Genomic DNA, 18,945 nt, shown 5'->3' with positions numbered 1-18,945 from the left:
CTGCACAGTTTTCAAATATGCCCCGTTATAAACCCTTGCACACAACCTAAACACACACAGATATGGAGGCAGCTTTTAGCACAGTACAGCACACAAGAGAAATATATTGCATGCAAATAACTACAGAAACACAACATTCTACAAAAAAATAAACCACAGGGAATTCAAGAGTAAATAAAATATGAAAAAGAACAACAACAACATGGCTGTTCCCAGGTTGGGAAGTCAATGTCCTTTTTTATTGACTGCAGCTGGTGGTTAGACAGGGGAGAGGCCCAAACACGGCAAAGTGTCACCTTCATTATTATCAGCTATCGTTTTTCATTAGCACTGTCAGGCTGGGATAGAAAATTGACCAGGCACCAAAATAAAAGTGGCCCTATTTGTGATTTACATAGGCAAAAATAAGAGAAATCAACAGCAACGACTGGCCCCGGAGACCATAAAAACGTGGGATATGTTTACAAGACAAAAATTGTCATAATCTGCAAAGACATGCTGTGAAAGTGTTATGCAAGGTATCGAAGACTGCATGAAATGGAGCTTGCTCCAGGTAATGCTAGTTTAATATCAGGCAGACCAACAGTAGAAGCTGACCCAGGAGACTGTTAAAAAGTGGGGCATATTTACAAGATAATTCGATTTGAGCTTGCTGCAGGCAATGTTAGTTTTAATATCAGGGAAATCAACAGTAAAAACTGGCCCAAGAGACCTTAAAAAAGAAAGTGAGGTATGTTTACAAGATAATTGGATTTGGGCTTTCTGTAGGTCTTTGGCAGCCCACGGGCCATACTCTGAGTACTATGGCTCTAGAAGCTTTTCCCCCACTTCAAAGTGGCACAACTGGGTGTGAATAGTGGACCTCAGACACAAAATCTTCAGTACACTTCTGGGCCTGTGGATACTATGCCAGAAAGAAGGGTTGCCCTCCTGCTATAAGGACTGCCCCTGTGCTGGACTGCTGCTTTAAAGGAAATGCTTCCCTGCTGTGCTGACATGCTGCCCTCTTGCCTGAGGAAGAAGAACTGGACCTACAAATTTATATTGAACAAAGGACCCCAGAGTGACTCAAAGGACTAGCCTGCTGGCCTCCTGAACTGAGCCTCAGGAACACAAAAGGCTTCCCAACCAGCTCCTAGACTCACCTGCAACATGTTTCTGATCCCCAAGTGGTGCCCCTCAGGTCCTGGACTCTTGGTGGGCTCAAAGGCTTTTATTCAAGCTTTTCATCTCTTTGAGACCTTGAATGGACCCGTTCGCACCGAGACCACACAGCTCACACTGATATTCAGCACGAGCCGCAGTGAAGCTGTCTCTTTGCACAGCAGCATCGACAGCCTGCGGGGAGCTCCAACGTGAAGCACCAGCCCACCCACCTCCTACCCCTGGCCTGCTCTTTGCGCCTTGCTGACAACCACCCACAATGCTCTATTTGCTCCCAATGACTCTCTTCAATGCCAACATGACTCTTGGCACAAAAGTTGAGAACGTAAAACTACAGCACAACTAATCAGGGACTGAATCTGACCCATGCTCCTTAATGGTTGGCTTGAACCTTTGACTTTGACCCAGTCCAGCATGATCCGATAGCCGCCATTCGCACGTTATTGTTTCAGGCACTATTTTTCACTTTATTCCTTAAAAATTAATAACTCCAGTTCTACTGATTGGATTTTTGTAGTTTTGGTCTTGTTAAATTTTACTCTATATTTCCAAATTGGTGTGGAATACTTTTGTGTTATGTTTTCACTGTTTTACTGCTTGAAGTGTTGCACCAATACTTTACACATTGCTTCTAACTTCTAAGTTAAACTTGTCTGCTCAGTGCTGGCTACTGGGGGGTTGACCACCCGTTAGTGTGAGGTTTGCTTGTGCCATAACCTGACAAGGACTATGGTTGCTGCTTGACCAGAGCTGACACCCAATCTACCAGTAATCCACATTTCTACAATATTGGCATCAAATGGAGTTGAGACTGGGGGGAAGGGGGAAGATGGGGCTCTAGCTGGATCAGAAGTAAGGCTACAACAGAGGATATATGTGGCCGTCACGGGAGGGATTGGGAACAGAGGAAGTAGAGAATGACAGGGGAGCATGTAAAGAAAGGGCCCATGACTAAGGGGGAAAATGGGGCCGAAGGGGGACAAGGGCGGTGTGGGGAGGTGGTGCAAGTAAGGGGACAGGCAAAAAGAAAAAGGAAGGGGACATGTAAGAGGTTAAGGACAAAGGCAAGGATGAGAGTATGGAGCTACAGGTGAAATACCTGCCTTACATGGAGATTACAAAACCCCTGGGTGCTCGTTTGATGAGATCCACGAAAGAACAGATATTAAAGGGCAAGTACATAGACTTACATACAGGCACATGTATCAATATTGCTTTTTGCGATTCCTTAATTGCGGAAAAAAAAGGAATCGCAAAATGCAATGCATCAAAAAATCGCAAAAAAAAATGCGATTTCTTAATATTCCTTAATAGCGACTCGCAAATTGCGAGTCGCAATTAAGGAATACCTCCCCATTCATTCCTATGGGCCTACAGGCCCATAGGAATGAATGGGAAGACATTCTCAATTTGCGATTAGCAATTAGCGAATCGCAAATTTAGAATGCGATTTCAAGGGTGCAGGGGTGTCCAAAGGACACCCTGTTGCACCCCTGAAATCAATCTGTGCACATATGTTGTGCACACACATGCCCTAAGGGCATGTGTGTGCACAACATAAAACTTTGAAAAATGCACAAAAGTGCATTTTTCAAAGTTTTTGCAAATTACCATGAGGTTCAACCGCATGGTAATTTGCTCCCCCTAATTGCGAAATCGCAATTTTTTTAAGTTTCATACATTGCATTCCTTAAATGCAATCGCAATTTGAGAATTCTCAAATATTTGCGAATTCTCAAATTGCGTGGGCCTTCACCCTTCATGCATTCCAAAAGCAGATTTTGCGATTGCAAACAGACGATTTTTGCGATTCGCACCGTTTGTGACCGCAAAATCCTTTGATGCATGTGCCTGTTAAGATCTTACACAGAGAGGTTGCGGCTAAGGTGGGGTCCAAGGCGGAGGAATATAAGTTGACTAAAAGGCCAATAGTTCTGGTTATGATATAGAATTGGACAGCGGTTTTTCTCATATACGCCAGCGTGACTGTGAAAAGTTCCTGGAGCAAAGCAATGCTCTGTTCAAGCTTATGAATGTTACTAGGAAGATCCACATCACTTTTGGGGGATATGCGTGAGGACAGTATGACAAGGCGTTCGGGGTGCGACTGAAGGAAGATGCAGAGGAATAATGAGAGGGAGTTGAACATTGACCTATGGTTTCACGCAATGGTGCCAACAATGCTGACATCCACAATCCTTAGGGCCAACAGACTTCCAGTTGTCTATTGGCCCTGTCAAGGATGTCAGACATATTGGGGGGTAGCCGTGGTTAGAGGACAGGTACAGCAAGGAAGAGCATGCTGGCCATTAAACAGGGGGTTCTGCAAGAGATATTTATGTACCTTTCATCACAAGCGCTCTGGGTGTGCAGCAAGACACCCACTTTTGCATTGCGGAGGGAACATGTGTGGAACTCAGGGACTACAGGGGGAAATTAACAGCACTAGATTTTAACGGAGTGGGTAGAGGGGCACAAGGATCTGCAGGAAAAAGCTCATACACCAGTTAAGTTACACAAGTTGGCATATTGGTTACAATGGTAGGGGAAAAAAATGATGCAAAACTATTATGGAAGGGTTTTAAGAATGGGTCTGAGTTGGGGTATGAAAGTCCTAGGAGTAGGAGGTGGCAGAGAATTTCAAATCAGTAAAGGAACATCCCCAAGTAGTGAGAGGAAAACTGGAGGGCAGAATGTAAGGCCCTTTTGACAAGCGGTTCCTGGATTGGTTGCTTGTGTTCACTATCTGGAAAGTACTGCAGAAAGAGAAAATGCGGTTTCAGCCTATTCAACATCTTCCATGGCCAGAAGGACAGTCAGTGAATTACTATATTTCTGACGACTTGTCTGTGGTGACATATTCCTCAGTAGACGTTGCCTTTAATCTGGTAAAACAGGTAGGGGAAGGTGCCTGCATGGCGAAGAGTGGCTAGCCAATGTTTGGCCTTTTGCTGGTACACCCAACGGATTTCGAGTTGCAAGGTACACAGTTTGAGGGACAGTAGTATATTGGCAAAACATGGCCAATGGGTTTCTCCATATTGTGTGCCCTATTTGAGAAATTTAGCTCATTATTGCAATAGCTTTTCAGGACAGTGACATACTACCTAAATGTCTTATTTTCACGGGTCCTCCAAGCTCTACAGACTACCAGTGGATACTGGTAAGTTTTAAGAAGCTTATGTATGACATAGGGGTGCTTTTGGCAGAAGACAAGTCAGTAGGGCCTCACACAGTATTGACATTTTTGCAGATTGTCTATAGATGCAGTGAAGGTGGAGACAAGCTAGCCGGAGGATAAAAAAGTGGCAATGAATAATCAAATTGATTAAATGTTAGCAAAGAAGAAGGTGCAGGTGTGCCAGTGCAAGTGCTTTTGGGGACTTTTAATTTCGCTGCTAAGGTAGTTCGGGAGGCAGCAACATCGCAAAATAAATTTATGGACGGAGTGTTGAACCTTTTCAAACACTCACCCCCAGTCAAAGACCTGGGTTTAATCCATTGATATTTTGCTCGCCATGTCACCCCAGTTTGGACCCAGCCATATGCAAATAAGTCTTGATCCTGCTATCCATGGGAACAGTCCAGCCCGAAAAGGATCGGAAACAAACATTTTGGGACAAGTTTTGGGATATCACCCCTCAACAGCCAGGAACGCAGAACATTTTGCAGGAGATTGGAACTGGCCTTGTCAGTCCTATAAAAACTGTGTCAAAGGCTAAGGGTAGCTGGGGGAGTAAAGGAGTACCTGAGAATGTGACATTTTCTTTCATTTCAAAGGAATGTCACTGTGAGGGCTAGGAGAGGAGGCAGAGTGGAATATACAAATATTCCCTGATGCAGAAGGTAGTGTGGATTTGGTCTGTACAAGGCGCTGGCGCACTGAATAATGGGCAGATCAATGGGAACAGAGTGAGAAGCATAACGTTTCTGGATTTTTTTCCTTTGGTAGTGGCTCTGGAGTTGTGAAGTGACAGCTCACCAATAAGACGGCATTGTTCAACGTAGACAATATGGCAGTAGTTCAGATAGTAAACTTGCAGTCAGCAAGGGACACTAAGGATCAAATACTGTTTTGAGTGTTTGCATTGGGCTGTTTACACAAAAAAAATCAGGGCATGTGATGTTCCTGGAAATAAAAGGGCCTTGCAGATGATTTATCTCGATTGTAGTGGACGAGGTTCAGTGGTCTTGATTTGGGAGCAGACAAAGCGAAAACTAAAATGCCAGCGGAGATGTGACGTATAGGTGAAGGAAGATTGTCCAGTTGGTTGTGGGTTCATTAGCACAGTTGATGCAGAGGGCGTACTGGCAGGTGTGGACCCACTTCCTGGAGTCTGGGGTATGAGGTAAAGGAAATGAGGAGGAGGCCTGGCGAAGACATGATGATGTGATAAAGTTTATATTGGACATGATTGACAAATGCTTGCAAAAGTTTACAATATCGGGTAAGTTGGTGATTTCAACTTTCTTTGGTAAGTTGTTTTTCGACTATCAGTAAAGTCAGTTCCGTTTGTTGAGTATAGCTGAAGGGCAAAGCCTAAAAGAGACAGAGCATTTGGAAATAGGCAACTATTGAAAAGAACATAGATAAGGGAATAAGGGTCAGGGTTTTTTTAGGTGCAGGATGGTACAAGCAGCATATTTTGAATGATCCTGACACAATTTTGCATGTGTTTACGGAGAACAAGGTAAAGCGAATTGCAGTAGTCAAGGTAGGCTAAAACACCTACCTGGACAACATCTTTACAATTGAAGAGAGGTAGATTAGGAATGACTTCCCTTAATACTTTCAAGCGAAAGATGAAAGTTGAAGTTATTTGGTGATACGATTGTTGAATGAAGATCAGAGTTGAAGATCATCCCTAGGATGCAGGTTGAAGGGCCTGGATGAAAGGGAAGGGCCCAAATCAAACAGCCACCAGTTGGAATCCCATATAGAAGGAGTACCAAAGATAATGACCTTGGTTTTAGACGATTTAAGCCACAATGTTAAATGTTCACAGGATGGGCTGATCTAAGCCATAGCCTCTGTAACATATGGTGCAGAACTATGAGGTTTTAATGATTTAAAGCCATTAGTCAGCGCAGAACAAATTTGTGAGAAGTGTGATTAGCCTACCACAGAGCACCCCACTACGGCCAGTTTTCTATGACTTAGTAGACTGGATAGGGTTGCTAGATTTCGTCCAATTGCCTCCTGGCAAAGACTATAGACTACCCCTGAGTTATTGCAGTACGCAGCTGCTCTAAAATATGTATGGGACTTAGATACCTCATGTAAGATTAAGTGGCTGCAAAATGTAAAAATCACACTGGTCAGTATTGGACTGCAACGTTTGTGGGACAAGCCGGAAAGCCAACAATTCCCCCCACAAAAGAGATGAAAAGGCTCTATTGGTCTATGGTGGCAAATGATAATATAATAACCGCTGAGTCAACATCGTTGACAGGCACATTTTGTGAGTTTATGCAATTTCAATTTTAAAGCTTTATTCGACTTCAGTCATAAAAGCATTTCCACCTAACACTATACAATAAATACTAAAACTAATACACAGAATTTGTAAAATAAGTATTAAACAAAAAACTTCCGTCGAATGCATTTACTATTAATAACATTTTTAAGAACCACCCTGGCTCGTACTCTCCAGTCAAGGCAATATAAACATAATAACCAGGATACCTCAAGTCGTTTTTCCTAGTAAGGTGCGTGTTCGAATCACCCAGGCCCAGGCTAAGAACTTTGCAACAGGAATTGCATACTGTGGGGAACAGTCGGTTTCCAGAATTCTAAGTGCTGTAGCTTGATTTCAAGTCACCAGATTAAGGCAAACAGGTCTAATCCATTTGTGGCGCGGCTTGGAATATAAGGGACAGCAAAACAATACGTGGGGGACATGCTCAACTTTGTCCTTACAATGGTAGCAATGTTCATCCCAGGCTATAGACCGTTTCTTTTTAAACATGTTTACTGGGAGAGTTCCAACTCTGAATTGGAAGTACAACTTCCTGTCGTAGGGCTTCTCGATCAAATCCCAATATGCTTCATGCGAGGGAGCCAGTTTTAAGTCCAGGAAGTGCCTCGTCAGTGAAGTAATAGATCCGTTAGAAAAAGTTCTTAGGTTCACCATCTCCCAGTACATTTGTCTCAGTCTTGCCTTTGGGGGGAATCTAGAGACATCAGTATTACACCATAAATGATCTAGGTTTAGTTGTTGCAATACCCCCCTTAGATCTTTCAACCAGGCAATTTTATGAAAACAATCAAGTATCACAGAACTCACCAAATGCATTTACCGCTTTTTGGAGGCCACTTGGAGTACGGGATAGTATAAGCGTATCGTCCGCAAACATTAATACGGGGACATGTGCTCCAGCAATTTTTGGGGCATCGGAGGGAGACCTCTTCAGGAATTCCACTATACCATTTATGTATATCGAGAACAATGTAGGAGCTAGTACGCACCCTTGCCTCACCCCACGCTCAACGGGGAAAGGCTCGGTTACTTCTTCTTGTTGGCACCATCTAATTTTAGCATAATTGTTTTCGTGCAGACGCATCAGAAGCGTGAGGAGTTCTTGACTTATTCCTACGTCAGTTAAGACCCTCCATAGCTTGTCCCTGGGAACCAAGTCAAAAGCTGACTTTAGGTCCACAAAGACAGCATATAGGGGGCCATTACTTAAAATGACGTTTCTCCAGTACAGGGCAAGGAAGTAAAAAACCTGGTCAATGGAACTTGTCAGGGGGCGGAACCCCGCTTGGTATGGTGACAAGATGTTATTTTCCTCGATCCATACTTGGAGCTTATTTTGAACCATACGACCCACCAGTTTCTGAGCTGAATCAATGAGACTGATGGGTCTATAGTTACTAGGGAGGGATTTGTCACCTTTTTTATAAACTGGGATAATTTCCGCCCCTTTCCAGGATGAAGGTACTTCGCCACCCATCGCCATTGCATTAGCAAGCCATGCAAAATATACACACCACGTGTTCCGGTCACTTAGGTATACGTCTGCTGGTATTCCGTCCATACCTGGCGCTCTGCCCCTAGTTACACAGTCAAGGGCTACATTTACATCTTTTTCGTTAAACACACTACCCTGATAGAAAACAGCCGGCGGGAGAGTAGCGCAAGCTTGGATCTGGGTTCGAGCATATTGCGGTTTAAAAAATTCTATCCATTTATTAATGGGAACATTGTTTCGGGGGGGTTTAGTTATCCCTCCCCGCTCCCACTTCACTGTGGACCAAAATAGCTTTGAATTTTTAACTGCACATGAATTTTTAAGCTCAGCCCAAAGCTCCTCATCCCATAGTCTCTTTGCCTGTTTTTGGGTGCGTCTATACATGTCCCTTGCTTTCCTGACTGTGTCAGCGTTTCCTAGTTTAAGCTCTGTACTAAGTTTCTGGCGTGCCAGCCTACAACTTTTTCCATACCATCCCTGTTTACTTTGATGTTTTTTCCCTTTGTTGTGGCCTACTGTCTTTAGGAAAAATGTTTGTAGTCTAGAAAAAACTTTTTGGTGAGACTCCATTAAGATGTCTCGGAAGTTAGGATTTTTTGTGTGTAGTTTTAAGTTGTTTACTTCCTCTTTTGCTACTCTTTAAGTTCGTCTAACGTCCCCTCATCCTCAATAAGTTTCCCCCATTTTAATTGCCGCTGGTTGTTTGTACATACGAGGTCCAGGGTCACCCTTTCTTCCTCCATACTTATCACCCTTTCCTCTAGGTAAGACTTAAAGACCATGCTCAATGGGTTGTGATCACTTTCCATTCTCTTTACCACAATCATATCGATCAGTTTATTCCAAATCCTGGTATCTACCAAAAAATAATCAATTCTGCTAGATGCCCGGCCATTATCAAATGTACAGTTCCCCTCGCGGTCTGAAAGTGTGCGACCGTTTGCGGCTCTAAGGCCTCTAGCTAAGCAAAGGCTTTTCACCTGGATGGCCACCGCACTCCATTTTTTGACTGCAGCTATCTCAAGTTGGGGGATTCCCCATTTGCTGTCTTCTTCTTCGGCTAAGAATTTATCCTCTTGTCCTAGGGGTTCAAAGGTTGTATTTAAATCTCCCCCTACGATAATAAATTGTTCAAGGGGCAATAATTCTAGCTCTTGCTCAAGAACCGTTATTACATCTGAGGTTTTACCCCCACTGACTCCCCTAGCATATATATTATAGAGGGCTAAGTCTTCCGCATTATCCCATCTTATATTAACTGATAGTATATCCCTAGTTGGGAGTGGTCTTTGCAGGATTTTACACTTAAGCGCTTGGCGAATCCAGATTAACAGTCCTCCAGATGGGCGGCCTTTACCATGTGATACTGCAGGAATAAAAAAAGTAAGATACCCTACCCGATACACAGGGCTTGTGACCAGGTCTCTTGAAATAATATAATATCATAAAGATCAATGAAAGCACACCATTCAGGAGATATTAACTTATTTGCTATCCCGGCCAGATTCCAAGAAATAAGGGATAGCGGTGGGTTAGATATGGCGTGCCCTGTCTGACCTGGACTTGGAAGGCTATTTATATTTATATTCTGCTGTGTAGGTTGTACTAAAAGTTCCGAGGAAATCCCAATAGGATCAGGCAAATAAATCTCCAGTAATGTCTCAATGTCATTGCTCTGGGCTAAGCTATTATACCATTCTAGGGTTTCAAGCCCCTCCTCACTATTTTTCCTACTTGGTACTTCCTTGTGATTGGCTCTCTGTGGCGACTTTCGCTGCATCAGTCAGTCGCAATCGTTTAAATTAGATAGTGCTGCGAACCTATTTTCTAAGTTAACACCCCACTCTCCGCTATGAGTACCTCCACCGGCACCCCCACCCCATCTGTTTGTCACCGTGGTCCATTTAGTTCTCAGGACACTTGGTTTGGCAATGAGGCCTCTTCTGCTATAGAAGAAGTCAAGTGTAAGTGGGACAATTTCTGCTGTTCTACGTTGTGGGGGCAGAAGGTTTGGTAAGATATCAGGTAATACTTCTGGCCCCTTAAAATTAAGCACCACACAATCACCTTCAAATTTTTTAGGGCTACTGCCTATCCATTTGACTCTTCTGGCAGATGATATTTCCTCTGTGAGTTTGTGTTTTCCCCAGTGGGTAATGTGCATATTGTTGGTTAGCCAGTAAAGAGCTTTACTTAAAAGTGATTGGGAGGACTCTGTCTGGCCAGGTTTTAGGATCGGTACATTTGCCAAAACCAGGATCATTGGGGATGCTTCAACGATTAACTCCACTGGACCTGATTCCAGCAGAGAATCTTTCCCAGACCTACAAAACGCTAGCGGATCTGGTAAACAATGGGCATTTACCGTTGGGCATGGGGTGGGGATAGGTGGATGAGTCGGAACCACCGACTCCCCACCCTCTCCTCCATTACCAGTCCCATCTTCCCTGTATTTGATAAGCTCCAATTTGTCCATCACCTGATTGGGTATTTTTTCCATATTTTCCTTTGTATTTGACAGGAGGCCCTCAAGTTTGTGCACTTTATCAGTTAGTTGATCAATCTTGGATAACAATGGTTTTATTATACCCCTCATTTTTTGATCAAACATTCGCATGAGTTTATTGATGTTAGCTTCATTCCATAGCATGTTACCCTCGTCCTCTATTCCTATGTTCTCTACATTGCTTTTCCTAGGTGGGGTCGCTGGTCTTTTTCTGCTAGAATGTAATCCGGTACGTCTGGGTTGTCCCTTTGAAGCCCCTCTAGTCACTCTAGGCGCAGGAACAGGTGCGGGTTTAGGGGAGCTATTTTCCACAATTTCTAGATCCACAATTGTATCATCATGGTCAACCTCGGCTATTTTAGTCAATATAGCCGAAGATGATGCATTATGTATAGGGTTATCAATGTTAGTCAGGGAAGACACCCCTGTCTCACTATCCATTTCTACTTCCTGCAGGTTACCTAAGGAATTACTCAATATGAGGGGTGTTGATGTATTAAGAGCAGGACTAGCAGTACTGCTGAGGGTGAACACCCCTGGTTCATTGGGATTGTCTGTAACCTGTGAGAAACCTTGGGAGGGATCAGTTGTAAATATATCAGGGGTTAAGCTCAATCCCAGGGAGGACCTCTGTCATTGTTAATCTTGGCGACCACTTGGACTAAGTAGTTGTTCATGGTGTTTGAAGGAACAGTGCATTGTTTTAACTTAGACATACCTTCAAAAATAGAACAAACCACAGTTATAGTCACTCACAAGGACAAAAGAGGGCAGTATACCTGGCCCAGTCCAGTCGCCGTCAGTCGCGGACTGTCGCAGACTGTCCCGCCCTTGTCCCGGGCTTCTCCCGGGCATGCTCCCGCGCAGCGGGTACGCAGTGTTCTTTAAATAACAAGAAGCGTGATGGGCGGTGGGGCGGGGCCGGCAGGGAGAGCAGCCCAGCTGATGTGAATGAGGCGTGCAGGGACTCCTGGTCCATGGAGTCCCTGCCTTCAGCTCGCAGCCCTGCCGGTCGGTTGTAGGAGTGCCCGTCCTGGATAGGAGCTCCTGTGGTTTCACCGCACTGCGGGACCCGCAAAGCGGGTCCGGAGAGGTGCTGTTAGTGACCCCGGAGGCTGAAGGGCCAAGAACTGGAGCAACAGCAGTCAGGTGCGTTGTCTGCAATGTTTGACAGAAAGAAATGGTCCCACTAGCAAGTTCTCAAGCCTCCCGGTTTAACTCCGTGGGCGGGGGGCGGGGCCGGCAGGGAGAGCAGCCCAGCTGATGTGAATGAGGCGCGCAGGGACTCCTGGTCCACGGAGTCCCTGCCTTCAGCTCGCAGCCCTGCCGGTCGGTTGTAGGAGTGCCCGTCCTGGATAGGAGCTCCTGTGGTTTCACCGCGCTGCGGGACCCGCGAAGCGGGTCCGGCGAGGTGCTTGCTAGTGACCCCGGAGGCTGAAGGGCCAAGAACTGGAGCAACAGCAGTCAGGTGCGTTGTCTGCAATGTTTGACAGAAAGAATTGTGAGTTTAAGCCTATTCCACAATATGAGCACTACTGGGATGTTATCACTAAACCTAGGGATAGACGTCTATATTTTCAATTTCGAGTAGACTCATTACCTGTAAATGCTTTTACACATAAATGGCATAGTGGAAATGACAGCTTGTGTAAATTGTGTTTGGCGCACGAGGAAACTTACTCGCACGTTTTATTTGTTTGCCCGGCTTACCAGGCTCCACAGAAAAAATTGCTGCGCCCATTATGTAAGAATATGGGCGTTAAGAGCAGTGCAATTGCAATGAGAATGCTGCTGACTGACACTAATTTATCATGCGTGATAGCAGATGCCAAATTCCCGCGTTGGATGTGGTCAATCTGAGAAAGAAATACGACATAGGTTGTGTAGTTCATTTTAGCTTATCTAACCTAAAGTCCGTAAGAACATTAAAAGATGCTGAATTTGGCAGGCTGTTTTTTCGCCGGAATATGGTTGTCATTCCAATATAAGGTGGAATTGTATTGACCCGCATACTATAATAAGATTTTGTAATTTTTTTCAATTGTGGGTTGAGTGCCTTTTATTGTAAATTGTCTTTTATGATCTCAATTGATCGAAATAAAGATTGATTGATAAAGTATAAACTGCATGTCAGTGACAATAATTTGTGATGTCTAATATGGTAGATGTTTCCTGGGGTAAGGAGCTCTGCACTGTACTTGACCTTTGACATAATAAAATGTGTCTTTAAAAAAACAAACTGATAGAACACTCTGGGATCAACTCATAGCATGCCTAAAACAACTTTATACTGACCAAAAAATCTGAAAATTAGCATAACGAAAGAAAAAATGAAAGAGCTTTAGCACACTAAAAGGAAATTGCAGCAAACCCCTTCGTTCAATGCCTTTACTACAGAGAGATAAGCTAGAAAAAACTATGAACAACTCATTGTCAAAGACAAATCCCAGGTCATTAGAAAAGAACTCGATGGAGCAAAGAGCTGCCACAGAAACCTTTTCGAGATAATGTAAAATGCCATTTCACCATCAACACTAATGATAAACAATGCCTCGAATTCTTCCAGGAAACAATAAAACTGATAGACTACTCTGGGCTCAACTCATAGCTTGCCCAAAACAACTTTATACTAACCACAACATATGAAACAGAGCATTTTACCTTTCAAGAATGTGGGCTTCCTAGACCTTTATAAACATCATCAACAAAGTCAAACCTTGCTCTCACCATTGGGAACCCTATCCCTCCACCTTTCTGAAAGAAATCAGAGTATCAACAGCTCCTACTTGGCTGAACATCATAAACTCATCTTCAAGCCAAGGAACTGTTCCAGAAATGCTGGAATGTATCAAGTTGTTCTCATATTAACAAGCATTAACAATGCAATGGTTTCGCCTTTGGAAAAGTTTGAGCTATTGGCATTGCTCATGAAATTCCTTTTTTTTTTTTACTTATAAATAAATGGCATTGTTATTTACATTGCCCACAGCTCTGAGAGAGAAACATTGAACATAGGGGGGGGGTGGAAATTTTGTGGGGATCACACTGGGGACAGAAGAAAAGAGCTGATAAACCTATGCACTCTCACGGAGTACAATCCGAGACAAAAAAAAGTCATCGAATAAGAAGCAAATAAATGAGATTGACAAAAAACACAACCAATGGTAAGCAATGGACAGGTTGTAGGCACACAGTAGGCCTTTTGCAATCAGACGCCTTCTCTTCCTTCCTTCTTTTCTCGCTCCACTTTCCTCTTTCTATCTGCCCATCATTTGTCTCATCCATACATTTCTTTTTAACCTTTCTCATGCTCACTCCCCTCCTCCCTCCCCCCATCCCCCTAGTGTGACCCTCTGTTCCACCATTCATCCTCTCTCATTCTCTGTTCCTTTGCTGTGCTCGCCAGCCCCCCTCCCACCCCCTCTCTCGTGAGCTTCCCTCACATTGTTATTTATAACATTGCGTCTGCAGCCAGGAGAGGCCCAGCAGCAACACCTAATCCATGGTATAGCGGGAGGTCACCTCTCCATATCTTCGGGCCAGTGTCACCGCTGAAGTGGGGGGATCAATGTTTGAATCAACCGTGAACATAGCTGTCATATAAAAAGTGTATTATTTGAAGAAGTGGTAAACGTCTGGGGGAAAATAATATGAAGCCCAAAGGGAACTTTTTGGCAAAATGAATGTAGAACACAGACAAAAAAATATATATAGTTTCAAGGTGTTATGTAAATAGTGCGAGGCGATGCACAACTTGTTGTGAACGAATGATGAGTGAAAAACAAATGAACAAAAACAACACTGGGGGTCTGGCTGTTTAGACATGAAATACCTCAGACAGCACAACAAATTATATTGTCTACTCTCTGGAAAAATCCAATTATGGAAAATCAGCCCAAAACAAATATTACATTGATGTTTCGACCCCTTGGGGCAATGTACACAGGTTCTTCCTCAGGACAAGAGTCAGTCGGACGCTTAGCAGTACCACCATATGCCAATTTATATTAAAGTGTATGAAATCCCTGGATTAGTCAATGGCTAGTCTGAATTAAAGTAGAAAAGAGCCGTACAAGGTGTCACTGCCGAAGCAGGCACAATGATACCCCAAGATGGCGCTCAGTGCTGCAGCTGCCAACACCTCAGTCAGTGGATTTGTGTGGGCCACACGCACACCTCAAGGGCACGTGTGCCTTCGGTCGAACTTCACATCCTTCCTTTGCTTTTGAACAGTCTGTGCGTTAAAACCACTCCAGAAGCTGTTGGCGCACTACGCATAACACAGCACAACCCAGCATAACATAACATGTGGCTGGAAGGTAGTTTCTGCAACATATTTTTCTATTTTAAGTTCAGGAGCTTTGGGTAACTCAGTGGGTGATATAGAGGGACACATCTATAGGTTTGGTAGCTCGGTAGGTTAATGCACTGGTTGTACGGATCTTTTCTTTGTTAATAACAGCAGGTATTTAAAACACCAGTACATAGCTGCGGTGCCAGATAAATTGTAAAGTTTGCGTAATGTTTTTGCAGAATTGTAACGGCCTGTCTGTCCAGTGTGAGTGCGCTCACTGACTGCTTGACCCCTGACCCTTCTCGCCCTGTGACCTGCCTTCACTCTGTCCGGACTCTGAGTTTCTAGTAATATAAACGTGCTGTGTGCATAGCGCTCGCTGTCACCATCGAGCAACTTCTTGGCGCTATCAACAAAGGTGTATTATCGACCTCAGCTTCTAGTGTCTATTTCCAAGTGTATAAAAGTCAAAGCCAATGTCGGTTTCTGGGATTCAGTTGCGCACACACCTCGGCTGGCCGTGCACCAGCCCACCGGCCCTTTCTAGTGCTATCCTCCTCTCTGCTGGGCAGACATCCCTCGGATGCTTGACCTCTGGGTTCAGCTGGCCCAGGAGCATCACTCTTGTCGCATCACAGCGCCGACTTTGAGACTATAAGAACTTTGCCCACTAGTTTCCAACTTGCCGCACCGTGTGATTTCGCGCAAATCGCTATAACACCTGCGACAAACCAAGCCCCCGCGCCCATCCCATACATGGCCCCTTGAGACAGTACGGGCTGAAGGAAACCGGCAGGAGAAACCCGAGGAGGAGGCGAGGCTTCACTTAAAAAAAACACATCTCATAACAGAAAAGACTTCAGAGGCTAGGCTACCATGTAAGCAAATAATAATTCAGTTTTAAAATTAATCACTAGAACTGTGTGTGTGAGAGAGAGAGAGAAAGAGAGCGAGGGGGAGGGGTGTCCTTGTAGCTGGTTGGAAGGCAGGGAGTTTTCAGAGGTCTTTCAGGCTTGCTTACCTTGCACATTAAAACAACTCACACCCCCAGATAGCTCTAGCCAGGAGACGAGACCCCTGGGCACCAGCATTTTCATAGGTAATGTTTTATAGTCGGTGCTTGATGCAGGAAACAAACTGGGAGCGCTAAAACTTAACAGTTTGGACCGTGTACAGGCAGAAGGGTCTGTTATCTGCAAATCGCTGACATTCCAAAGGGGAAACGTTAGAAATGTGTTTGCTTTGTTTTTTTCAAAAAAGGCGAGTACGGGAAACAGCAGTTGGCTCTCTGAGCCCACGGAAAGGGTAATTCACAGAGGGTGGCGAGCACAGGTCTGCCGGGAGAGGAAGCAGGAAAAAAATAAAGCGCCCCCGGGAGGGGGAGGGAGTCACGGGGAGAAGGGAGGTGGGGAAAGAGCCAACCGACGACGGCAGCGAAACCACCGCCAACCCAACCACCCTCCCCATGGGTGGGCGAAAAACTTTCAAACCGCTCCCCACACGCACACACAGACGCACAACCAACAAAACCGCATCGGACACGCTGCGAACGGCGGCCGAGAAGGGCCGGAAAACCGACGGAAACAAAACACACACGCAGCACAAACGGAGAGCCCAGGATGGCGGGAGGGGAGTAGAAAGGAAACACAGATGCAGGAAGATGCACGCGTTTTTCTCAAGACTCCCCACTCCTGTCCCACCCCCCATCGCTTAAAGTCCACAAATATCCGTACACGGTTTAAGAGACTTCACCAAAACAGGGCCTCTTGAAACATTGCTTGTTATCATTTTTGCGGTTCACCTCAGCTGCTGGGGGAGGCTTCCCCTTCCTCTCCTACGGACACCGAAGTGAACGCGGCTGTAAATGTGTCAGGCTCTCTCGGGCCGCACGAACATAAAGGGAACAAGCACCTACGAGGACACAGGGGGCGGGAGAGGACACGGACGGCGGGAGGGGGCGGGAGAGGACACGGACGGCGGGAGGGGGCGGGAGAGGACACAGACGGCGGGAAACGTGCACAGGACAGCGAGGGGGGGGGGCGGAAAGGCACACGGAGGGGGCGGGAATGGACAGACTTTCAGTGAAAGGGGAGGGAACGGGAAAAAACGTAACTCCGCCCTGGGAAAAAATCTCGGGAACGCCCCCGAATCTGGTCCGGCCTTGACGGACAGATCCGGCACTCAATGGCTAGCCTCCATTTATGGAGCTAGCCAATGAGAGCCGGGGGACGTTCCCGAAGTCCTTATGGTCAACATAGGATTTCACCTGCGCCGAAAAGCTGCGCAGAGCGCAGCCTTCGGCAGGCGAAACCCAAAAACAGTGCTCTGATACCGAATACCTAAACAAATCCAGCCCTGTAACCAATGTCCCCTTCTTAGTCAAGTTACTAGAGTGCTGTGTTAAAATGCAACCTAAACGGTTGTATGACAGAGGCATGCATGGCTAAACCATGCGTGCCTCTACAACACAGCCCAAACCAAGAATGCGTCTTAACCACGCAGTCCTTTATCATGCAAGCCTTTACTACACAATTTCGTTGTAAAAGCATGTTTGGTAAGGGGATATGCGTGGATCAGTTTGCCACTACCCCGAGTCCCCTCCTGCCCTAAGCCCTAAAATGTTATCCCACCTACCTCGATCCCCACCTCACCCTGAGTCCTAAAACTATCCTCATCCTGCCCTTAAAACTACCCCTTCCCCTCCCACCGACCCGAGGCCTGAAACCCGGCCCCTTTAAAAAAACAACGACTCCGACCTCCCCCTCTCCACCCTGAGGCCTAATGTTACCCCTGCACTGCCTGTAAAACTACTGCTACCCCTTCCCCTACCCTGGGGCCTTCAACCCTTTTAAAAAACTAACCTGGCCCCCTCACCCTGAGCCCTAAAACCCACCCTCACCCCTAAACCCCCGAAACCCAGCCCCAGCCTTTAGAACTACCCCAACACCCCTCACCCTGAGCACTAAAACCTACACTCACCCCTAACCCCCCAAACCCAGCCCTTAAAACTACCCCAACCTTGAAAACTCTGCCCCCTTCCAAAAATCAGTCCGCCTCCACCACCCCTGCCCTATGTCCTAAAACCGACCCCTAACCCTTTAAAACTGGCCCACCTCCAGTCCCACTTACCTGTCCTGTTCCAGTCTGCTGCCCGTTTCGACGCTTCCTGTCCTGATGCATCCTCTCAGTCTCCCCGTCCATCGGGAAAGCTATAGAGCGCACTGCCTTAGCCGTAGTTAAGACATATCCGTGGTTAAGGCAAGCGTTGTTTAGCTTGCGGGGAAATGGCACGCATGGCTCAGTCCACATAGTAAAGGCCGTTTCCTACCCTAAACAATTGTTATATGAAAACTAACTAGTAGATGAGCTCCAGTCAGAGTTCCAAGCTCGTTGATGAAGTAAAATACCACTCTGAAGATATTTTACTACATTCTCCGAATCTTAGACGAAAGAGGGTCCTTCCATCTGGTCACCCGAGACATGTCCGCTGCCTGAGACACAGTAAATTATGACTCCCTTCTGACTATCCTAAAAGATAGACTTTCTAGAGTGATGACACAATACATCCCAGATCAAGATTTCAAAGAAATCATACGGACCCCGGTTCCTTCAACTTTGGATTGCAGTAACTACACCCTAGCTAGAATTTCAGAAATCCACTTGGCCCCCATAAAAGCAGCAATGCATGATGCTGCCAGACTGTCTTGGGCACTAGGGCATGGGAACACATTTTCCCGCTCCTGCTCTCATTAATCTGCTTTCCTCCAAAGGTAAGATCCAGTTTCAGTCTGGCTTGCAATATGCACTGGGCAGTGCGTGATGGCCACCAGCTACCTTGCCAAGAAGCCACATGTCTCAGAAGGCCAGAGATGACCGAGGAGCATGGATTCCCTTCTCCTTGAAATTCTGAAGATAAAGAAAGCGAAATATGCTGAGCAATTCTTCTTTGTTGAAAGCCCTCAGACTGTAGAACTCCATTTCCTCAGAGATACCTACATTTACCTCA

Source organism: Lissotriton helveticus, chromosome 6 (assembly GCF_964261635.1).
Source record: "Lissotriton helveticus chromosome 6, aLisHel1.1, whole genome shotgun sequence".
Lineage (NCBI taxonomy): Eukaryota > Metazoa > Chordata > Amphibia > Caudata > Salamandridae > Lissotriton > Lissotriton helveticus.
This window is presented reverse-complemented; position numbering follows the sequence as displayed.